This window comes from Nyctereutes procyonoides, unplaced genomic scaffold (assembly GCF_905146905.1).
Source record: "Nyctereutes procyonoides isolate TBG_1078 unplaced genomic scaffold, NYPRO_anot_genome, whole genome shotgun sequence".
NCBI classification, from domain to species: Eukaryota; Metazoa; Chordata; class Mammalia; order Carnivora; family Canidae; genus Nyctereutes; species Nyctereutes procyonoides.
In genome coordinates this window covers 63,600,649-63,626,539 of record NW_026575140.1, presented here as the reverse complement: position 1 = coordinate 63,626,539, position 25,891 = coordinate 63,600,649, and the positions used below count along the sequence as shown (strand labels likewise).

The window sequence follows — 25,891 nt, the reverse complement described above, 5'->3', positions numbered from 1 at the left end:
GGAGCGCAGGATCCTGGGCTGTGTTCCCCGGCGCCCTGGGATCCGGGGCCTGTGCTGCTGGAATCGTGCTCCCGGGGTGCGGCTCCTGAAGGCAGCAGGGCAAAGACACGCACCCCCAGCCCCCGCCTGACCCACCGGCTTCTCCCCGAGGCCCCCCCGCGTATGCGCTCCAGCCCTTTCCTGAGCTCGGCCTGCGGTGTGTGGCACGCTCTCTCTCTGTAAGTGACTCCGGAAGACTGGAGGCCCCACTGCCCCTCCTGCGGTTCTGCCCAAGTTCCCTGCAGTGCCTTTTGGTCCGGAAAGAATCCGGTGTGGATTTTTATAGTTCCTGCTTCTCGGGGCTGGGTTTTCCTTTCCTGGAGGCTTTCGTTGTGGTCCTTAGCCCAGCTCCTCATGGGGCCCCTCCCCTACTTGATTCTTTTTTATTTTTACTTCTTCCGCCTTCCTACCTTGTTAGAAGCCTGAACTCTTCTCTCTGTAGCATTCCAGCTGTTCTCTCTTTAAATCTCAGGCATAATTCATAAGTTTTCAAGACGATTTTAAAATTATCTAGGTAAGTTGGTGGGGCCAGGAGACTTGGGGACCCTACTGCTCCGCTGTCTTGCCCCGCCCTTCTCCAGTCTGATTCTTTATGTACTATACTCCGTTTTCTAATTTATAATTCTAAGTAACATATTTTTTCCACTCCTGTAAATTTTACAAGTCCTTTTAAAATGAACACATTTTGGTCCTTCTCTTAATTACCCCAAAGAGAAATTACTTGCTTTATTTGGTATCAAGCTAATGGGTGAACATCACAAAACCTATTTAACAGAAGTCATTTGCTTCTTTTCCTTACCTTTTATTCTCCTTATTATTTTTCTCCAGAAAAAAATTAGCTCAAAATGCGTGTATTTTGGAATAAGACTGTTACCATGGCAATAACCAGAAATAAAAGCAACATGAAAATGTGGTACAGTCTTTCAATTAGAGTAAGGAATGAGATCTAAGGAGAATTATCTTCAAAATTACTAATCTTCCCAAAGTAAAATCAAATTTCTAGTACAATATTTTTGCACACAATCTACCTTTTTCATCCTTACTTTTGGTAATCCAGCATTTCGGTAAAGAATCAGAAGTCACTCAGAATTATTTTTATATATGAAATATAAACAGAGTATGCTCTGTGGGTGTGCTTTTTCTGCTCAAATTTGCAAGGAGAATCACATCCAGGAGGAGGCACTTCCCCTTATTCCTTATACTTCTGTTACTAGAAAATGGAGGCTTGGTACCACTTGCAGCTGCTAAATTCATGCTCCAAGTAATATTAAGTTAGATCAGGTTTTCAGTCTCTTTTGTGGAATTATCAAAAGTGGAGCCCATATAAATGAACACTGCAAAATCTGAGGCTCTACTGAGGTTTGATGATATACCAAACACTATGCTATGAACAGTGCATGCTATGATAAATAAGTCATGGCTTTGCCCTCAAGGTGCATACGTGTAGGAGAAACATTCATAATATAGTGTGGGACAGGAAAAGGTGGAGGCATGCAGAGAGCCAGTCCAGCACAGGAGGAAAAAGGAAAGAAAGCCATGGAATGCTTTGCTGGAACCTTGAGGCCCAAACAGGATTCCCCTAGAAAAAAAAAGGTGGGAGTAGGACTAATGATCAGAATGTTTAGCAGCTTGGACAGCCCAGGCATTGATGAATCAGGACTTAGCTCTCCAGCAAAGTCTGACAGTTGTGCTGTCATGTGGGAGACTCACTGGGGAAGAGAAAGGAGAATGAACAGAGAATTTCAGGAAGAAGAAGAGTGGTGATAATTCACACTCCCCTATGAAAGCATGTGATATCTTAGCCAGCATGGCCATGCTGCTGCATAGGCACTAAACATCCATCCTGAGTAAGGGAGAAATTTAAAGGTATCTGAACATACAGAGCACCGAGTGACCACAGAGAACTCCAAGTGGTCTCAAGTTTAAACCTTGCAGCCCTGAGCTCAAAGGAGAAGTTGCTGGTGTAACAGGCAGAAGACTGGAGAAATCTTTTGTGGTCATAAGACACAGAAGACAGTCATGCAGGGTAGAGACATCATTAGATTCTCATTTTAGAAAGATCACTCTCTGGGGTATCTGAGAGTCTCAGTCAGTTAAGCATCTGACTCTTGATCTTGGCTCAGGTCTCAATCTCAGACCCATGAGTTCAAGCCCCATATTGACCTCCATGTCCAACTTATTTAAAAAGAAAAAGAGGAGGAAAAGAAGAAGAAAAGGAGAAGCAGAGGATGAAGAAGAAGAAGAAGAAGAAGAAGAACAAGAACAAGAAGAACAAGAAGAAGAACAAGAACAAGAAGAACAAGAACAAGAACAAGAAGAAGAACAAGAACAAGAAGAAGAGGAGGAGGAGGAGGAAGAGGAAGAAGGATCACTTTAGTCTTCAAATAAGGATAATTTTAGGAAGGGAATAGGACTATAAACAAGGAGGCAGAGAATAAATGAGAGAAGACATTGTTTTCCAGCATCAGGACACATTAGAGTTTTTGAAAGCCCCTTTTTTCTCCAATATAACTAAAAACCAAATACTTTTGGTATTTGGTAACTAAAAACCAAATACAATATAACCAAAAACCAAAAACATTTCTATTTTTTTAACATACTACTAGAGCACAAGGCAAATTGTCAAAAAAATAAATTAGGAGAAAAAATAGCAAACTGTATAGAGTTAGTGATAGGGAGCTTTCTGGAAGCAAAGGCTAATACCCCCTCTGGGATCGAGAGGCTAAATCCAGATCCAGCCCTGCTCCAACAGCTGAATTTGAGACTTACATTAAGTGGTGAGGAGTACACTGAAATACCTTAGTATGAATGATATGCCTGATTACCCTGGTATCCATTATTCCTTATAGATGTTGAGGCTCTACTTTTTTTTTTTTTTTCAGCCGAAACCCTAGTTTATTTCAGTATCAGCAACATCTTAGCCATCACAAAAATAAACTCTACCAAGGGCGACAGAAGTCTCTACAGCGAGGCTAAGGGCTCAGCCGGCCAAGTGGCGAACATGGGCGGGGGTGCATGGTGGGCACTGCCCGGGCAATAAGTTTGGAAGCAGCGGGGCTGGTGGTGGTGGCAGATGCGGGCTGGGGCCTCACTTCTGGGCAGGCACGAGGTCATCAATGGCCTGGCCCTGCTCCAGCCGCTGCTCCATCTCGATGGGCAGCTTCACACCGTCCACCCCCATCTGTACCAGCTCCACCTCTGAGAAGCCCAGGCGGTCTGCGTTGGAGACCTCAAAGACGCCACCCACAGCAGCTGTGTCCACACCACCTGTGCCTCGTTTCTGAAGCCGCAGCCGCTTGAGCACCTCCGGGAACTTCTCATGCTTGGCCAGGTGGGGCAGCTTGATGTGCACACCTGCCTGCAGGCCTGTGCCCAGGTTGGATGGGCAGGTCCGAGGACGTAGCCCAGGTGAGGGTTCCACATGAATTCGTAATTCTTTGACTTGAAAAGTGTTTCCATCTGGGTGAGGCCGTTGCAGAACCCAGTGAACGCCTCCTTCGTGTTGCCCCCTTTCTGCATGGAGGTGACCCGCAGGTGGTCTTCCTCGTTGATCCACACCAGGAAGGTCTTATTGTCGCTGTGCCAGATGCCGCGGGCGTCCGGCCAGTCGCGGGCCATGCCCGAGGCCAGGAGCAGGGGCGACACGGGCTCATCGAAGAGGAAGTGGTGGTGGATGGTGGATGAGCTACTGCTGCTCCGCCTGGGTCATGCTCTTGAGCGCGTAGTTACCGGGGCCGGGTCGCCCGCCAGCCAGAGCAGCCGCAGTGCGGGGGGAGGCAGAAGGCGCGGACGCCGCGGCCCGTGCGCACCCGCGAGCTCGGCACATAGTTGGGGTCCGGGTCGTCGCGGCCCTGCAGGTTGTTGGGGTTGAGGCCGGTCTTGTGCTCGTCTCTGGGCTTGCAGCTGCCGGGCCGGTCCTCGAGGATGGGGTCGAAGAGCTCCTTGCACACATCGTGGGACTCCCCGTCGCCTGCCACGCAGCCCGCGCGGTCACGATGTAGGGGTGCCCCGGGTTGTCCACGCGGGGCTGGGTGACGTCGTCCAGCGGGAAGCCGCTCGCGTGCTCTGGTCGCGCAGCTCCGCTAGAGCTCGGGGTCCGCACCCTGGCCCTGTGGGAGCGGGGATCCTCCTCGGCGGGAAGCGGAGCCTCAACGCGGTGTGGCTGTTGGAGGAGGGCGCGGCGGGGACGGGGACGGGGACGTCGGTCCGCTGCAGCCCCGGCCGCGCAGGCGAACCGAGGCTCTACTTTTTATACACATTTAGCACTTCATCTTCCTGTTGAATTGAATCCTTTATAATTACGTAGTGATTCTCTTTCATCTTTGCTTTTTTTCTTAAAGGCTATTTTGTTTGATATTAATATAGCAACTAAATCTTCCTTTTGGTAGTATTTGTCATACTTCTGCTTCGACATATCTGAGTCTTTATGCATGTTTTCCCACTTTATTGGTATTTAATGCACTGCACCGTGTGAGGTATAGAGCATAATTTGACTAACATATGTTGTGAGATGGTGACCACAATAATTGTAGTTGACATCCATCATCTCATATAGGTCCAGAAAGACAAAAAGCTTTCCCCTCTGATGAGAACTCTTCAGATATACTTTTAAAAACTTTTGAAATACACCAGACATCAGTGTTAACTATTGTCATCATGTACATCACATCCCTCATACTTGTTTTTATCTTCTTTATCTTAAAAGTCAAAGTTGGTACCTTTGGACCACCTTCTTCTGTTCCCCCTCATGTAGTTCTTAGAATATGGTCACTTTTTTTTTTTCAAAGCAGTAGGTGAATTTATTTATTTATTTATTTATTTATTTAGATTTTATTTATTTATTCATGAGAGACACAGAGAGATAGAGAGAGAGGCAGAGACCCAGGCAGAGGGAGAAGCAGGCTCCATACAGGGAGCCCGATGTGGGACTTGATCCTGGATCTCCAGGATCACACCCTGGGCTGAAGGCGGCGCTAAACCGCTGAGCCACCCGGGCTGCCCTGAATCTATTTAAAGTAGTGAGAAAATGGGGCACCTTGGTGGCTCAGTCAGTTGAGCATCCAACTCTTTTTTTTTTTTTTTTTTTTTATAAATTAATTTTTATTGGTGTTCAATTTACCAACATACAGAATAACACCCAGTACTCATCCCGTCAAGTGTCCCCCTCCGTGCCCGTCACCCATTCACCCCCACCCCCCGCCCTCCTCCCCTTCCACCACCCCTAGTTCGTTTCCCAGAGTTAGGAGTCTTTATGTTCTGTGTCCCTTTCTGATATCTCCCACACATTTCTTCTCCCTTCCCTTATATTCCCCTTCACTATTATTCATATTCCCCAAATGAGTGAGAACATACACTGTTTGTCCTTCTCCGATTGACTTACTTCACTCAGCATAATACCCTCCAGTTCCATCCACGTTGAAGCAAATGGTGGGTATTTGTTGTTTCTAATGGCTGAGTAATATTCCATTGTATACATAAACCACATCTTCTTTATCCATTCATCTTTCGATGGGCACCGAGGCTCCTTCCACAGTTTGGCTATTGTGGACATGGCTGCTAGAAACGGCCATACCACCCTGAACGCGCCCGATCTCGTCTGATCTCGGAAGCTAAGCAGGGTCGGGCCTGGTTAGTACTTGGATGGGAGAGCATCCAACTCTTAATTTCTGCTCAGGTCTTGATCTTGGGGTTGTGAGATTGAGCCCCATGTTGGGCTTGATGCCCAGCGTGGATTCTCTACTTAAGAAACTCTCTCTCCCTCTGCCCTTCCTTCCCACCCACTCTCTCTCATGCTCTCTTTCAAAAATAAAAAATTAAGTAGTGAGCTTACTATCTTTATACATAATTTAATTAGTGATAGATTTTGTGATATTTCTATCATCTTAGCACTTCCTGTTCTCTTTATTTATGTTTTTCTTCCCTTTCTTGGCTTTATTAGATTAAAACATGGTTTTGATTTCATATTTCATTTGCTTTTCCTTTATGATTTGGAACCTATATGGTATTTCTATTATTTTAGTGGTTCTCCTTCGAGTGTAGACATGCATAGTTAACCAAGTCTGAAGGTAACTAATATCTCAGCCTCCCAAACAATAAAGACACTGGAACATAAAATTCTAATCACCCTGCTTATGATTTACATGGTACCACTGCACAGTATTTTTAATCCCTCAAATTATATTTCTTCTCCAACCACTGTTTAAATTTACATGAAATTTACCCATTTTATTCCTCGCTATTCTTTTCTGTTTTTCAGACATCCTTCTGAGATTGTTTCCTTATTCCTAAAATATATCTCTGTTTAAAATTTTCTTGGTTACACCCACTGGTAATAATGGTCTCAACTTTTACTTGGTTACCTTGCTTGAGTTTAAAGGCCATGACAATTCAGCTATTGGTAGATAACAGGACACGAGCAGTCTAAGCCCTAAAGTGGCAAAACACTTAATTATGTGATCAAGGGCCCTGTCAATTAAACATGTATTTTAAAAAGCCATTGGATAGAACAATTATCATGCAACACATAAATGCTGTGGGGCGATTGGCTGTTTCACACTGCAGCCAGAGCTAAGGAAACAGCAAACTAAGATTTTGCCTCCCTTCAAGGCAAGGTCAAAAGAGGACAGGGAGGTTTTATTATTTTCTCCAAAGAGCCCCTTATTTCTTGCAGTTACAGGGCTGATGTCATTTAAAAAATTAGACAAAGAGTGGAATCCAAAAATGCTTAACTACAATATAAGCAGAAGTCACTACCCCACAGCTCTCTAACATGAAAAGCAGACAGTTTTTGTGGAAGAGTGTGAACCTGTGATTAGAGATAATCCAGAGGAATCTGAACATCCTGAACCAATAACCCCCTTATCAGCAGAAACCACCTCTTCTTTCCTATGTGAATAGTATGGTCTTGTCTTGCTTCCAACTCTGCAATGACCTTGCTTTATTAATTTTCTTGCCCAAGGACATCAACTGCTCTTAGACCTAAAAACCACCCTTATTTTCTCCAGCCCTATATCCAGAGTCAGATCAAGACATGCCCCAAAGAAGCAAGTACAGAGTCCCTCCTCTAAGAAGACATACTCAACCAAAGGACTATAGAATTCTGCTAATTTTTATCAGTAGAAACCAAGAAAATGTGTGAGGATGGATCCTGAGCATGTTACACAAAGCAAGAAGGAAGGTAATTTGACATTGAACAGAATTTATCAGTAGGGAACTTGGCAAAGATTCTGAGTTCAATATGCTTGCTCAAGCAACTCAGAATCATGTTACAGTACTGGGTGGTCTTTTTAAATTTTGTTTTTATCTCTAGGCAACATACACAACATTCAGTCATACTGCTTTGACCCATTTACCAAATAACAGATAAGCTCTCAACAGGGTCAAAGACAAATTATACAGGACTGAATTACATTGGCAAGAAGATTTTATTCAAGGGTATTATGGGATTGGAGAGGACTCAACTCTACTGAAACAAAGAGTTGGGGTAAGTCAGTGGAAAAGTACTAGAAGACATTTGTGGGGAGGATGGTCCCTGGGATTAGACTATCTGCATTTGCTGATTGTTACTTATCAAAGTCAGGCTCTTGCACACCACAGAGCCTGTGAGACAGAGACGTTATCTCCTTTGATGATTTTGTGTCTCAAAGTGATGGTCCCTATGTCCTTCAGAAAGACATTCATAATGGCAGAACTCTAGGGGATTAGGAAAATATTGGTATCTCAAAGGGAGCAGAAAAAAATTATAATTACAAGTTTTCTCAAGTAAATGCTCTAAGAAAAGGGAGACCAGACAGTCAACAAAACTAAAAGACAACCTACAGAATGGGAGAAGATATTTGCAAATGACGTATCAGATAAAGGGCTAGTTTCCAAGATCTATAAAGAACTTATTAAACTCAACACCAAAGAAACAAACAATCCAATCATGAAATGGGCAAAAGACATGAAGAGAAATCTCACAGAGGAAGACATAGACATGGCCAACATGCACATGAGAAAATGCTCTGCATCACTTGCCATCAGGGAAATACAAATAAAAACCACAAAGAGATACCACCTCACACCAGTGAGAATGGGAAAAATTAACAAGGCAGGAAACCACAAATGTTGGAGAGGATGCGGAGAAAAGGGAACCCTCTCACACTGTTGGTGGGAATGTGAACTGGTGCAGCCACTCTGGAAAACTGTGTGGAGGTTCCTCAAAGAGTTAAAAATAGACCTGCCCTACGACCCAGCAATTGCACTGTTGGGGATTTACCCCAAAGATTCAGATGCAATGAAATGCCGGGACACCTGCACCCCGATGTTTCTAGCAGCCATGTCCACAATAGCCAAACTGTGGAAGGAGCCTCGGTGTCCATCGAAAGATGAGTGGATAAAGAAGCTGTGGTCTATGTATACAATGGAATATTACTCAGCCATTAGAAACGACAAATACCCACCATTTGCTTCAACGTGGATGGAACTGGAGGGTATTATGCTGAGTGAAGTAAGTCAGTCAGAGAAAGACAAACATTGTATGTTCTCATTCATTTGGGGAATATAAATAATAGTGAAAGGGAATATAAGGGAAGGGAGAAGAAATGTGTGGGAAACATCAGAAAGGGAGACAGAACATAAAGACTCCTAACTCTGGAAATGAACTAGGGGTGGTGGAAGGGGAGGAGGGCGGGGGGTGGGGGTGAATGGGTGACGGGCACTGAGGGGGGCACTTGACGGGATGAGCACTGGGTGTTATTCTGTATGTTGGCAAATTGAACACCAATAAAAAATAAATTTATTTAAAAAAATAAATTTATTATTAAAAAGAAAAGAAAAAAAAAAGAAAAAGAAAAGGGAGACCAGGATGTATAGTCATTAAGACATGAGTCCAAAGTCCAGTCAAGTTGAAGAGCTCAGTTTGCCAGGAACAAGAGGAACTGCCTTGCTGTTCCCCTACTGGGAACTCAGCCTGCAGACCCAGTGGGGATGGAGGTATCTGTAGCAAATCCAAATACTATAGGGAGCAAATATTACTAGGAGAATCAAAGTACAGTTTCTTAAGACTTTTATGGCTAAGCAACACCCTCACTGGTCAATAACGCTTCTCTTTTTGAGGAAAAATGCTCCTGACCAGATTTTGGTGGAGTCACTGCCTAGTCATAGACTGAAAAGTGAAGGGTGAAACCCGAGATTTTCCTCTTGAACTGGATATCAATTGATCACAAAGTAATAAAAGTAGGCTTAAACCAAAGCCCTCCGTCATTAGGGGACCAAGATTGGATATGAGCATTAACTTTGTTTAATTAGAATTTTTGGTGATATTTTCATGGCAAATGATTTATTAGTGTTGGATTATAATAGAATTCTGACTACAGTGAGTGATGGTCCTGTTAATAATAAATTAAATCATTATGATCAGTGAATCATGAAGAACAATTATACTAAAGTGCTTCATATATTAGAATTTTCAAAGTCTGATAAAGTTAAAGAAAACCATCTCTCAGACTCAAATTTAAAATCATTTTTCTTTGTATTTGGTGTTCATAAAGTTAAAGAAAACCATCTCTCAGACTCAATTTTAAAATCATTTTTCTTTGTATTTGGTGTTCACAAACCAGTTCAAGTGTATAAGACCTCCTCGAGTTTTATGAATGACTTTTCTTCAAAGATTCTGTCCCATTGTATTATCATTAGCAATTAGTTTCTGAGAGTTCAAGGAGCTGTTCCTTATGAATTCTGTATTCATATGATAGGTTCTAAACAGACCATTGTATTACTTGTTCTTCAATCATTTGTTAATTCATGTTTGCCAATAACTAATTTTCAAAGGCCTCTAATCTACAAGATACTGTTTGCATACTAAAGATACAGAGACCAGTAAGGCCTGGCCCTTGGCAATGTGGAATTACAGACTGAGAAGGAAGTTGGGCAGACAAGCCAGTCATCTTATTTTTGCTCTCTGGACTAGTTAAGAGGATTGTATGGACTAGTTAAGAGGATTGTGTGCACAATAAATATATCATGTGCAATTTTAGCACCCACTTTGCTCCTATTTTCTGTACATTGTCAGATTAGTGGCTCTCAGCCCAGTGTTGATTATACAAGAAAAACGTCCATGAAACTACCTCAAAGTAGTACCATATAGCATACTACGAAATATAGGTTCCAATGTAAGCACTTACTCTCATAGTGGACATTTACTGAGCATCCATGCTGAGCTGGTTTTAGAAAGATACATGGTGCAGAATCTTCAAGGCAGATTTTCCTTTCTTGACTCACATGCTTAGTTCAACAATCATCCCTTTCTGTGCTCCCTTTTCTAGTAAAATCCAACCACCTCCCACCCAAAAATATAGAAAACCAAACTCTGTGCCTGTATTCCACAAATCTTCTCCAATTGTTCCTTGAACTCTCCCCAAACAGGCGTCAGGCCCCTCTCTTTGCTGTGGAAACAGTTCTCAGTTCTCATCAAGGTTTCCAATAATTTCTATGTTGCTAAGTGCTATGGTCAGTCTGTTTCCTACATCTACCTTAGCTTAAGGCAGCATTTTACATTGTTCCCTCCTTCTGAAAACACTTTAACTTGGCTTCTGAGGAAGTTGCTGGGTATTCCTTTTTAAACTCTTTGTCTCTTCTCAATCTATTATGTATCTAAATATTGCTAGTCACAGGGCATGGTCCTTGAACCTCCTCTGTGTCATGGACATATTTTTTTCCTTTTTTTGAAATTATATTTTATTATTATTTTTAATAATAAATTTATTTTTTATTGGTGTTCAATTTGCCAACACACAGAATAACACCCAGTGCTCATCCCATCAAGTGCCCACCTCAGTGCCCGCCACCCAGTCACCCCCACCCCCTGCCCTCCTCCCCTTCCACCACCCCTAGTTCGTTTCCCAGAGTTAGGAGTCTTCCATGTTCTGTCTCCCTTTCTGATATTTCCCACTTATTTTTTCTCCTTTCCCCTTTATTCTCTTTCACTATTTTTTATATTCCCCAAATGAATGAGACCATATAATGTTTGTCCTTCTCCTATTGGCTTATTTCACTCAGCATAATACCCTCTAGTTCCATCCACGTCGAAGCAAGTGGTGGGTATTTCTCGTTTATAATGGCTGAGTAATATTTATATATGACTTCCAAATTTATATTTCCCCCTGAATTTCACACTTGGATGTCTAGCTGCCTATTCAACACTTCCATTCATGTGTCTAACCACTATCCCAACTCAATGACTCCAAAACTGAACTCCTCAGCCTTCTCACCTCCAAACCCCAACCTATTACCTGTTCCATAATAAATAGGTCCTCCTACAGGCATGCCTAAAGCAATCAGTGCAAACTTACTGCAATAACCTTGGACTCACCCTCAGACTTCCTTTCCTTGCCATATTCCACACCTGAGCCAAAAGCAAACCTGTTGGCTCTATCTTCAAGATATATCCAAAATTATTTTCTTCTCCTATGTCCATTTCTACCAGTAGTCCAAGTCTCCACCATCTTTCACCTGGAAATTTACAAAAGCCCCCTCATTTTTGTCCTTAACCCCTGTGACCATTTTCTGAAGCCAGCATGATCCTGTTGAAATGTGAATCCTTCCCTTCTCCTCTACTGCTCAAAGCCTGTGTGTAGCATTCCTTCTCACTCAGGTCCTTAGAAAGGTCTGCAAGGCTCAACACCTTCCTTTTCTAATCCACTACCTATCACTCTCTGGTTTAATCTTGTTTCAGTCACAGGAGTCTCCTTGCTTTCCTGGAACACCCCAAATGCATTCTTGTCTCAAGGCATTTACATAAGGTATTCCCTCTGATTGGAAAAGTTACTACAAGAAGGGCATGCCCACATTATGAGCAAAACCCTCCCTTGCCCTCTTTATACCATAGCATTTCCCTTCCAATCTACATTCTATGTTTCCCCTACCCTGTTTTAGTTTTCTCTGTAACATTTACCATCTGGCACCCTATATATTTGCTAGTTTAATTATCTGACTATTCCCTTAGAATGTCAGCACTGAATAGGAAGGTATTTTGTCTTTTTTGTTCCTGGCTTCACCCTCAAACAATGCTGGCACAGACGAAGTTTTCAATTAACATCAACCGAATAAATGAACGACTTCAAAGAAGTAAAACTTCCAGCTGTGTCTGGAAAGACAGATAGAATTTAGGTAGTAATGGAATACATTACTCCTCCATGTAAATATATATAAAAGCAACTGGAGAAATAGAAACACCACACAAATGACTTGAGGATGGGATGGGGGAAGGAGTGTGAGCATGGAAGGAAGATAGCAAGGAAGAGGCAAGCCTGGGGTTAAGAATATCTTTCAAAAGCTTCTTGATAATTTTGTGATGATGGAAACATGAGGGTTTGCTTTGTAGGTCTCAGGAAAATGTTCTCAGATGGTAGTGGCAGTGTCACTGCTGAAATCATATCTGTAAGGCACACTGTTCCTATGGCACAATTGTCATCGGCTCCTAGCTGGTAATGAAGACCTCTACCCTCTTTGAATTACCCACAACAGCCACCCAGATACAAGCTCAACCTCTGGGTAAGTCAGAGGGAAACTGTTACTCTTCTGCTATGAAACCATTCAACACTGGCTTTCTCCCTCCAGAGACACCCAAGAGACCCTTAAAAGATAGTGACGTTTATTTTGCTAGTTACACACTTATTCTTGTGTAAAGAGAGACAGGGGAATCCTGCATGTAGCTGGATTAGCTAGTTATCTCCTTCTGGTATGGGATGTCTGTCATCTGAGGCCTCAGGGACCAGGGACAGACTGCTCCTCCCATGGTTATCAAGTTCTAGAGATAGCAAAGTGACTCTTCCTGAGATGTACCTTCTATACAGAGACTAATTGTCTAAAGCTCATACTCTCCTCCTGCCTGCACTTGACTGTAAGACGTTCCTTTGCCCTGATCACTCCAGGCCAGGCATTTGACAACTAAGGGCAATCCTGATGCCACCCCTAACCTCCAAATATGCCTAAAACTATTCAAAGTATCCAGCCTTACCCCTGCATAGCATGCCTACCAGGCATCACCCATTCCTTCCCAGAAAAAAAACACAGGAAAGGCTTTTCCACAGTCCCTTGCTCTCTCTGCCTGTGGCCAATCTTGGACTTGCTAGCATGGCCTGTCCTCTCCTTCTTGGGAACTTTTCAATGGCATTCAAATAAATGACATGAGTAATAAACTATCTTTTCAATAGTATTCATTTCTTCCTTTGTTTACCTCATCATACCTGAGTAACAAAATGCCAGATAATTCACCTTTTTTTTCTAGTTGATTATTTAACTCTCTTATGCTTTTTTTAAATTTTTTAATTAATTATTTATTTATGATAGTCACACACAGAGAGAGAGAGAGAGAGAGGCAGAGACACAGGCAGAGGGAGAAGCAGGCTCCATGCACCGGGAGCCCGATGTGGGACTCGATCCTGGACTCAACCCGGGTCTCCAGGATGGCACCCTGGGACAAAGGCAGACGCCAAACCGCTGTGCCACCCAGGGATCCCCTAACTCTCTTATGCTTATAAAGTAAACTTTATGCTCAGCCATAAAACTATAATTTGATCCTAACATCTAAAAAAAAGTGAAGTCTTATTTCCTAATACTGGATTGGCTCTAGAGAAGGAATCACAGACTATGATAAAACTCCCTAGCAATGCTTCCAACTGACAGTTTTGCAGCTTGACAATACTCCCTTTGAGCTGCACCTCCCCCATCAGCAAGAATATTCTATCAGGAATCTGCTCTGCAGCTGTGCCAGCCTTTCTACACAGTGAGTTTCCCTTGGTCTTTGCTTCTCCTGTCACAGGCCAACCCATCTCTAAGCCAGCTCCCCCTATCCTTACCCAACCCCACCCCATCCTAACTGACCATCCCCTACCCAGCACCAGGGCACCCCGTACAGTTCCATCTGTGACTGTTCGAATGAGGCAGGATAGGGTCTGCAGGTCTACCAGCTGAGGTGAACAGGACCCTTAAAGGCATAGACTTGCAAGATAAATCAGGAAGAGCCAGAAATGACTCCAGGTGATTCTAGAAATCCCTAAATTAAACAACACAGCCTCAGTGCTGAGTCTGTTCAAAAACTCTCTCAGGAATCAAACTACAAAGACATTTTCCACCCGAAATTGCTTTTTGTGCATTTAAATGAGCATAGTAGGTGGTTAGACAGCTAGAGTTCGTGTCTTACATGAAGCCAAATACAGTTATGATGGAACTCCATCTTTTTTTAAAGCCAAAACGAAGGCAAATGTCTTTACAATGTAGAGTGCTGAATTTCAGCATTAATTAGTTTTATAGCATATGTTAATATCAAAAGGTTACTCTCGCTAATGATTTCCTCTTAATAAAATAACAAAATGCCAAGATCCTTTGAAATCAACCCTGCAACATGACAATTGCCCTTTTCAATGTAGAGTTGCCAAGTCTCCAGAGGAAGCCCATCACCTGCCAGGTTATGCTCATGGAAAGCTGGTATTTGAGGCCCCCTGGAGCCTCTGCCCTCAGTTGCTCTACTTTTGATTGATCTTGCACAACCTGCTTAGAGAGATGCCAAACTCCTAGGAAGAAAGTTTGATAGGCCAGTGTGGTGAGGCAGGGTGACTTCTACATAGCCTTGCCATCATCTGAATCGTCTGAAACCAGGGTCTTTGCAAAATAGTTGAAACTTCAGTATATAAATAAGTTCTACTCTGGCCTCTCAGAAATACATTTAAGATTGTGTCTATTTTCCATTATTTATTGGATGATTTATTTCTTTTGAATAAAATTTGGAAGAACTAACCAGTCTGTTTTGGCCAAAATAACAAATCTTTTGGAAATTAAAAGAAAAATTCATGAAGAGTATTTAAACACAGCCTAGAACTTAGTAATGCTCAATTAACATTAACTAATCATGTACATGCTGGCTGCTATGGACTGTAGCTATATACCTGGATTTCTCAAGACTCATTCTGAATGTAAGAGATTTCTTAGCTATTTAAAATAGACTGGATCCTGAGCCATTTGAGATTATCTCAATATAATCATCCATTGTCCACTGTGCCCTGAAGGGTCTCTATATACCAAGCAAGGTAGTTTGATGGAGCAGAAAATATATCAGAAAGAAAACCATAGCACCCATCAACATAGCACATAAATTAATTGCAAGATACAACATTACAAGGCCCCAGATCTTAGGTATATAATCTGGAAGACCAGAGGAAATTTGAAATGTCCTTGTTTTCCTAGCCTATAGAAAGTTCTAGTCATTCTGTCAGGATTTAGTACCCCCCCCACGCCCACACACCCCAATGTGTCTGTCTTTTCTCACTGACAAACTGGTATACGCATCTTCACCATAAAATGATCATAGCCTTTTGAAATTATAAGGACCTGAATTTAAATCTCATTTCTGCTCTTTTATCCCTTATGTATAAAGCACAGATAAGAACTTCCTCAAATGAGTGTTATGGAAATTCAGAGAGACAGAATGTATTTTAAAAGCCTAGCGTAAAATAAGGTACAGACTAGCTGCATAACAACTGTTCTTTTTCCACAATTTCTTTTTCTTACATAAATCCTTGTCTATTTTTTCTTTAATTTGTTAGTAGGCTTCAAGGAGAATTCAATGCTGAATCACAGTAATTACACTAACTTTGCCTTGGGTTATAATTCCTTATTCCTCTACACCAGAGATGTTTACACTGGGGCACACAAATATAAGGATCCATGAAACCCATGCAATGTTTAAATTTTAGAATAATATGTGTTTATGTGCAATATTCTGGAGAGAGGGCCCATAGCTTTCAAAGGTGACAATGTCCCACAATGTCCCACAAGAATAGAATATTCACAGTATTTTTTGCCCTCCCATGTCTAGAATCATTTTCATTTTAGTCATTTCAAGTTTTTTTCTTAACAGTTTTAGAATTTAGGCAGGCATTTAGTAATAATTAATAAAAGATATAAATGTTATCTCTATTCTTGTTCTACCCACTTTTTGTTTCTACTTACAAAAATCAGGCTGATGTGAAAAACACCCAGGACTGTTTCCATTACCTCTGTTTCTACCCTATTAAGTCATAACTAGCTATTACTTGGACACTACTACTACTGATCACCTTCAACCTGTTCCAAGCCAATAAGCTGTAAGCAGTAGCATGAATTCATCTTGGTGTTCTCTATAAGGTGGTCTAGAGCTCAGGAAGATTTGGTTACTTTGTTTTTAGAATCATATTTTAGAATCATTCCAAACATATGTAGCAAAATAAATCTTTTTTTTAAGAGTGGCATTTGAATTGTTGCACGAAGTTGGTTTTTTTTTTAAACAAATTTAATGGCTAGACATAATTAAGGGCATTAGAGATACCATGATGAGGAAAACAAATCAAACTGTTCCCTCACTGAGCTTACTTTCCAGGGAGTGAGTCTACCAGTAAACCCACAAATAAGTATATGCTAAATCATGCCTGATTATGATAAAGGTCGTCATGAAAAATGAAGCAGAAGGGAGCATTGGGCAGTGTGTCCAAAGCAAGAGAGGGTATACCAGGCTAAGGTTTTATTTATTTTGAGAGAGAGGGCATGGCAGTGTGGGCAGAAGGAGAGGGAGAAGCAGGCTTTCTGCTGAGCAGGGAGCCCAAAGTAGGGCTCAATCCCAGGACCTTGGGGGATATGACCTGAGCTGAAGGCAGATGCTTAACCAACTGAACCCAGGTGCCCCTCAGTGTCACAATTTTAAATAGAGTGGTTACGGAGTCTTCTCCAATAAGTAGAGTTGAGCAAGATATGCAGAAAGGGAGGGACATCTGCAGAAGAAATTTTCCCAACAAAGAGGAAACCAAGTGCAAAGACCTGAGGCAGAGCTGGGTGGGTTCCAGGAAAAGGAAGGTGGTCGATGTGAGGAAGCCAGGTGTGGGAGAAGGAGCAGGAAAGCAGAAATGAGAGAGGAATTGCAGGTTCCAGAGCTCACTTGGGACAGGTGAGTGAGATACCAAGTCCCTGAAAGATAAGCCTAAGGACAACTTCACCTGACATTGATCTTAAAGGAATTCAGAAAAATCCAAATACTCATTGTATAGGATATTTCATACTCACCTACTTGTACTAAGTATCTGAGATAATTTATAATAAGTAGCCGTGATTTCTCCCATTCTCTAGGGAGTAAATCATGAAAATGAACAAAGGAGATGAACTCAGTTCATCCCCTCTTCCCACCCTTTGATTTTTACCAAGTGTGCCTGAAAAATAATGGGCAGTCAATAAATATTCATATACTTACTAAGCTGTTAAAAGGTGAATTTTTTAATATAATGACTTTTTTTCTTGTTATTATACATGAAAATCCCTCAACTGTTTGTTCCTAACAGAATTCAAGAGACCATGCCCTTTCATTTCCTGAGCAGGATTGTTTAGAACATCTTAACAGAGCCAATCCTTTGTAATAAACTTCATATTAAGTTGGAATAAGAGACGTCATTCAAACCCAGGTACAAACTGCAGAGGATACAATGCGGAGGTGATGGGAAAGAAGAACCATGAGAAACAGGCATTGCTCCAAATTCATTTCTAAAATCTTGCCTGCAAGACCAGGCCTCTGGTTTCCTTTGACAACTAGTTTGTGCAGCCCAGGCAGCTGCCGCAGGGCACCCCGATGGGCTGTGAGGCACCCCAAGCCGTGTCTGCCTTCCTGGCATGGTCAACAGTAACAGCAGATGGCAAGTAGGCTCCAAAAGCTGCAAGGAATGAAAGGGGAGCCTACTCAAAGGTAGTTCCATTCAGGAGAATGTGATTTGTTTTCAAGGCCATGGCTATTTTTCACTATAGAAGCACCGTATTTTTTTTTTTTATAAATTAATTTTTATTGGTGTTCAATTTACCAACATACAGAATAACACCCAGTGCTCATCCCGTCAAGTGTCCCCCTCCGTGCCCGTCACCCATTCACCCCCACCCCCCGCCCTCCTCCCCTTCCACCACCCCTAGTTCATTTCCCAGAGTTAGAAGTCTTTATGTTCTGTGTCCCTTTCTGATATCTCCCACACATTTCTTCTCCCTTCCCTTATATTCCCCTTCACTATTATTCATATTCCCCAAATGAGTGAGAACATACACTGTTTGTCCTTCTCCGATTGACTTACTTCACTCAGCATAATACCCTCCAGAAGCACCGTATTTAGATTCATATTTGCACTGTGATCATTGTGACTCTCAGGCCTTTGTGTAGCAGGAAGCCATGAAAGGTTGATTTTTTTTTATGACATTAAAAAAAAAATCCCATTATGACAAAGTGCTTTAGGTCTCAGTGTGAAAGATCAAAACAACAAACAACGGGCCCATTTGATTTGGCATCTGCAGGATGTCACTTAGAGTCTCATGGGGAATGTAGCACAACATAAAAGTGTGGGTCCATATGTGAGATTGATGTCATGTTTATAAATATCTATCTCAGAGAAAGATCATAAGTAAAGAAACCTCTGTGTCATATTTAATGGGACCTATTGCCAAATATATACTGACCAATGGCAGGTCTTTTCCCTCTTCCGAAAAGTCTAAATATTTCAACAGTTTGAATTAAGATACCCTAAAAGGGACCTGGAGTACTGCTTACCCTCCTTTCTCCTGGTCAGGTGGTTCCAGGGATGGAAGAATACTTTTCTAGTATATGCTCCTGAACTTTCAGGATTTAACATAAAAGTGGAAGCAAGACAACACATGCTGTGGAAGAAATTTCCCAGGGCACAGAGGAACCAGTTTTCTTGCATATCTATATAAATAAGCCAGTTGAGTGATTTTATCAGACCCTCTTCAACTATTCTTAGCTGACATTTGTTAGGCATCTACCGTAAGTCACCTGTCATCCAAATTTGACACCATAGAAAATAGAAGCACACATTTAAAAAATATATATATTATATATTATATATATATATATATATAATATATATATATATATATATATATATATATATAAATGGAACTCAAGAAAGTATTCTGGAAAGTAAAAATATAAGCCTGGCACTGGCATGAAGCTGAGAACTATTTTCTTGAAGGTAGTTAAAGAAGGCCTCTTCTACTCCAGTAATTAACAAAAATAAAATAAAATGGTCTATCTATAAACACTTTGCTGGGCAATCCCTGTCACAGTACCAGCAACATTTTTCACAAAACTACAACAAATAATCATAAAATTTGTAAGGAACCACAAAAAAATCCTGAAAAGCCAAAGCAATCTTAAGAATAACAAAGCTGGAAGTATCATGACTTCTCATTTCAAACTGTACTCCAGAACTATAGTTATCAAAGCAGTATGGTGATGGCAGAGAAACAGAGATCAATGGGACAGAATGAACTCAAACACTCATCCTGTCCACCTGCAATGAAGAAGAATATACAATGGCGAAAAGTCTCTTCAACAAATGGTGCTGTGAAAACTAGGCAGCTACAGGCAAAATAATGAAATTGGCCCACTTTCTTATACCATATACAACAATAAACTCAAAATGGATTAAAGATCTAAGACCGAAAATCATAAGACTCCTGAAAGAAAACATAGGCAGTAACCTCTTAGATATTGATCTCAGCAATATTTCATTAGATCTGTCTCCTCAAGTAAAGACAACAAAACCTAAAATAATCATTTGGGATTACATCAAACTAACAAGCTTTCTCATAGCAAAGGAAATCAAGAATGAAACAAAAGGCAGACTACTGAATCGGAAAATATATTTGCAAATGATATGTCTAATAAAGGGTTAATGTTCAAAATATATGAAGAAAACTTATATGAATCAACACTAAAAGAAGAAACAATCTGATTAAAAATGGACAGGGGATCTGAATGGGCATTTTTCCAAGAAGACATGCAGATGGCCAATACACACACAAGAAGATGTTCATCACTATCAATCAGGGAAATGCAAGTCAAAACCACAGTAAGATGTCACATCACACCTGTTAGAATGGCTAGTATCAAAAAGACAAGAAGTAACAAGTTTGTTTTTTGTTGTTGTTTTTTTTTTAGTTTTTATTTATTCATTCATGAGAGACACAGAGAGAGAGGCAGAGACACAGTAAGAGAGAGAAGCAGGGTCCATGCAGGGAGCCCAATGTGGGACTCGATCCCTGGACTCCAGGATCATGCCCTGGGCCGAAGGCAGACATTCAACTGCTGAGCCACCCAGGTGTCCCAAGAAGTAACAAGTTTTGATGAGAAGTGGAAGAAAGGGAACCCTCATGCACTAATGGTAAGAAAGTAAATTGGGAAACAGTATGGAGGTTCCCAAAAAATTTAAAATAGAAATACTGTGTGATCCAGCAATTCCCCTTCCAGGTATTTGTCCGAAGAAAATGAGAACACTAATTCAAAAAGATGTAACCACCCATGTTCATTGCAGCATTATCGACATTAGACAAGATATGGAAGAAACATAAGCACCCATCAACAGATGAATGGATAAAGAATATGTTACATGTATATACGTATATAATTATAAAATGGATGAGATCTTGCTATTTGCAACAACATAGATAAACCTATTTTATGGTAGGTGAAGTAAGTCAAAGGAAGACAAATAACATATTTCACTTGTCTGTGGAATCTGAAAAACAAAACAATGTTGCTCAGTCATAAGAAACAGTGAAATCTCACCATTTGTCAAATGCCAACCAAGATGGACAGAGAGGATATTATGCTAAGTGAAATAAGTCAGATAGATAAAAACAAATATCATATGATTTCACTTATATATGTGGAATCTAAATAAAACAAACAAACAAACAAAAAACAAAACAGAAACAGACTCATAAATACATTCAGAGAACAAACTGATGGTTACCAGAGGGGAGGTGAGTAGAGGGATGGGTAAAAGAGGTGATGGGGATTAGGAGATATAAACTTTGTTATAAAATAAACCATAAGACCTTGTAGAGCAGAGAGAATAAAGTTGATAATATTGTAATGACTATGTATGCTGACAGGTGGTAACCAGACTTAATATGGTGATCATTTCACAAGGTATATAACCATTAAATCACTATTTTGTACACCTGCAACTAATAGTATTTTATATGTCAACTACACTTCAATAAAAAATACAAGAAAAAACACCAGTATTTATAGAAATACCTAAGGAAATATTGCAATATAATTTCCTTTCCCATCAAATTAATTGAAAGCAATTATAAAATCCATTATTGGTCAAAGTCAAGTGAATGCTTATATATGGAAGGTAAGTTAACTTTCACACAGATTTAGAAATTTCTGTAAGAGGTAAATATGATACAACTCTGTTTCCTTAAAATTCTAATTAAAATATAAAATGTTGACAACTAAGGGGAAAAGCAAATATGTTTAATCCTAATACTCTTGAAGAATTTATTAAAATATATGTTTTTCTCTAGTCTTTTTTTAGTTATTATAATGTACAAAAAAATTTACCAATTTTTTGACCAGCACTTAATGTCACACATTTTCTTGTGTAGCAACATGCCTGTGATTATATTAGCTAAACAAGATGCCAGTGAATGGATGCACATTTCCTCCCTGTCGAATTTCTTCATCTGTGGTCAACTAAAAGCAAGACTGACAGCTTTACTCCTAATACAAACTCTTCAGCAACATTCCATATGCCAAAACCAAGAATAATCTAGAATTGACATAATTTTTGCAAAATAATGACAAAAGCTTTCCCCCACCAGTGTTTGTAGTCATGCAAAATCAATTCAGTATTTACAAAATTACATGACATTTTAAAATAATGCTCAGAACCTTATTATGGATGTCTTCCTCAGTTAGAGACAAAATTTAAATATCGCTGGGGACGTACATCTTTTCCTGCATTGTCATGGTTTATAAAAATGAATGAAATAAGCAGAAAATAATATAGTCAAACATTTCTTTGGCTGTTAATTAGTGTTTGAAGATTCATAGAAAACATTGCTAAAGATTTGAACAAATGTGTATTAGAACATTTACAGTGTGGGAGGTTTGCTGTAGAGTAGGCTCAAAGTTAAAAATAATATCTCAGCTTATGATATTTGCTAGATACTGTTCTAAGAATGCAATAGCTTCTTCTGAACTATTAAAGGAAAGATATATTAGAGAGAATATATTAGAAGAGTAAAAAATATTTAAAACTATGGAAGTGTCATCACTGTTGATATAACAGATTTCAATCAAGTTTTCTTTCAAAATTGTTCTGGATAAATTTGCAGCTATAATAGTTTATTTAACTTATTTTATCATTAGTCAGTTCTTTCAACAAACAAGTTGCAACCCAACATTTAGAAAGTGCTACAGGATGTTACCAATGTAATTAATTTTATGTTTTTAAAAAGGTCTTCAAATTATAATAGAGTCCTTATAATAATAAATAGGAAACAACCTTAAATTTTTTTTTCTTTAACAAAGAGGTTTTCTGGCTGTTTTGTGCACAACTACTTAAGAGATTTGTCAAGCAAATGAAGGTACATGACTAATTTTTGTTCTATAAAAAAGAGGTAATTTCATTTTGTTAATATCCATAACAAAAATTAAAGTACATAATCTGCTACCAAATAATTTCAGAAAAACAAACACTAAATATTAAAGTTAAAGATGACATTTTACCAATAAAATAGAATAGCTGCTTCTCAAAAGGAATTTGTATGTTTTTGGGAGGATGTTTTGGAAATGTTTTAATCATTAAGTGATTTTAATGCCCAAAACAATGTGTATCACCTATAAAATTCTCATACCTATATGCTTAAAATACTTAGAAGTAGAATTTTCTAGTCTGCTTATGAATCTTTCAGTATAAAACAGCTTTCAATAAAGAGTTTCAGTGGATTTTACATACTTACCATAAATGTAATCATTTAATGACTTATAATTAATTTGTAATGTCAACAGACTGACATGAGGGCAGATTGAAATGTCAGCAAAACCAATTATCTATTTGGCAAACACTTTGGAAAATGAGTAGAACAATTCAACAAATGGAATCAGTATTACATTCCATTTCAATCAACATAACTTTTTGTGAGTTAACTCTTCCAAGGATGACAAGCATTAAAACCAAATGTGAACCAACAGGTGATTGGATTAACAATTTATGGTAATAAATGGAATATAACAAATGAATTATTGATACATGCATCAACCTGGATAAATCTCAAGATCACTTATCTGAGTGAAAGGAGCCCTGCAGAAAAAAAAAAGTACATATTGTGTGATTTAATTTAAACAATATCTCATCAAATTAATTTATACTGATAGAAAGCAGATCACTAGTTGCCTGGAGATGGGATAGAAGAAAGGATGATTTGCAAAGGGGTAAGAAGCAACTTTTTTTGGAGAGTGATAGAAATATTTATTATCTTGACTGTAGTGATGGTTTCCAGGGAATATTTGTCACATATTATGCAACACTTCAGCTTATCTCAAAGTTGTAAAAATCATCTCAATAAAGTTGTAATAAAACACCAAAATAATAGAAAGTATGAACAATAAATGCAAATGAATTCGATTTAATAAAAATTAAAACATCCTACTTTTTAAATGACACTACAGAAATTCAGAAGAAGTGCCACAAACCATTAGGAAATATTTGTAAAACACACATATAATAAGTACTTCTATTCAGAATATGTAAAGTATATTTAAAAATCAGTAAGACTGGGACACCTGGGTGGCTCAGCAGTTAAATGTCTCCTTCAGCCCAGGGTGTGATCTTGGAGTCCTGGGATGGAGTTCCACATCAGGCTCCCTGCATGGAACCTGCTTCTCCATCTGCCTGTGTCTCTGCCTCTTTCTGGGTCTCTCATAAATAAATAAATAAAATCTTTAAAAAAATCGATAAGACTAGGATGTCTGGGTAGCTTAGACAGTTAAGCATCTGACTCCTGATTTTGGTTCAGGTCATGATCTCCTGGGTCCTGAGATTGAGCCCTGGATCAGACTCTGCTCAGCAGGGAATTTGCTTAAGATTCTTTCCCTCTACCTCTATCCCTCCCGTTGCTCATGCTCTCTCTAAAATAAATAAATAAATATAATATCTTTAAAAAAAAACTTTAGTAAGATAGCTTTATAAGTTCTATTAGTTTTCTAGGGTTGCCATAACAAAGTATCATAGACTGGAGTGCTTTGACAACAGAAAGTTGTTTTGTCCCAGTTCTGGAGACTGGAAACATGAGATCAAGAGCTGTCCACAGGGTTAGTTTCTTCTGCAACCTCTCTTGTTGGCTTGCAAGTGGCCATCTTCTCCCTATGTCTTCACTTGGTCTTCCCTCTCTTTTATACCTGTGTCCTAATCTTCCCTTCTTTTTTTTTAAGATTTTATTTGTTTATTCATAGAGACAGAGAGAGAGAGGCAGAGACACAGGCAGAGGGAGAAGCAGGCTCCATGCAGAGAGCCTGATGTGGGACTCGATCCCAGGTCTCTGGGATCATGCCCTGGGCTGCAGGCGGCGCTAAACCGCTGCGCCACCGGGGCTGCCCCTAATCTTCCCTTCTTTTGAGGATAAGCCTCACATTGTTTTAGGGCCCACCCTTAGGATATCATTTTATCTTAGTTACCTCTGTAGAGGCCCTATCTCACCATACAGCCACATTCACCAAGTTCGAGGGGTAAGATCTATACATGTGAATTGGAGGATGGGGGCAATGGTCAGACACACAATTCAGCCGATAACACACACCCACCAAAATGACAAACAATTTAAGGAAAAAGACAGACATATGAAGGGCTAGTGAGTATGTAAAGAAATGGTTTCTTATTTACTCTGATGGGAATTCCAAATAGGATGCACTTATGATATGAGCCAGCAATATCACTCCTAGATATTCACCCAGGAGCAATTAGAACATACATTTCAATTAATACTGAACACAAATGTTTATAGTAATTTCATTCAAAAGAGCCCTAAATTTAAAGGAAACAAGATCAACCAGTCAATGAGGAATAATACCGTAAATGGAGAGGAAGTACTGATATACATTCAACAACCTGGATAATATCAAACACAGTATGCTTTTTTGAAAGTATCCAAATACAAAAGGGTAAAGTGAAAGAAGACATCAAAAGATGGTACAACGTCTGTGGCTTTGGAAAAGCCAAAACTATAAGGACAAAAATTCAAGCAATGACTGCCGGGGCTGGGCTGGGAACAAATTGACTATAAAGAAGTCTGGTACAGGGAGGGGGATGAGGTATTAATAAGGTTTGGGAAACGTTCTTTATCTTGATTGTGGTAATGGTTATAGAACTGCATACATATGTTGAAACAAACTGTATTCCTAAAAACAGCAAATTTTACTGTATGCAAACTTTGCTTCAGTAAACTTATCTTGATAGTCATCTAAAGAGCAGACCATGGAATTGTCAAAACATAAAATGTTAAACCAGTATTTTTAAAAATTTAAGGTATAGTCAATCATAATGATCTAACTAAAAAGGAAATAGTACTGACAATGATGTTTTTTTTTTTTTATAAATTAATTTTTATTGGTGTCCAATTTACCAACATACAGAATAACACCCAGTGCTCATCCCGTCAAGTGTCCCCCCCACAATGATGTTTTAATTCATCTTTCAATTTCTATTTGTGTTTGCCTGTTCGCTTTACATGTTACCATGTATATACATGTGCATAATTTTTACCAAAGTAACTAGATATGTAAAGGAGATCCATGCTCAAATATTGCTTTACCCTAAGGCATAAATGCTCGGATAGTTTGGCTATGACTTACCTCGTTTGCTTCCCATTTTTCATTTATCACAAAAAGTAATTCTCAAACTTCCATCTCTGTGCTTAGAATTCCATCTTCACTTTGTGGTGTTTTTTGTTTCTTTAGAAAAGAAGAAAGAAAAAATTTGGATTAATGAGTCAAAAAAATTGT

At 39.7% G+C, this 25,891-nt stretch overlaps 1 pseudogene; it reads right to left on the bottom strand.

Annotated features, from left to right (window-relative positions):
• Window positions 1–3,127: 3,127 nt before the first annotated feature.
• On the bottom strand, window positions 3,128–6,420 carry LOC129496909 (creatine kinase B-type-like; annotated as a pseudogene).
• Between the last annotated feature and the right edge of the window lie 19,471 nt (window positions 6,421–25,891).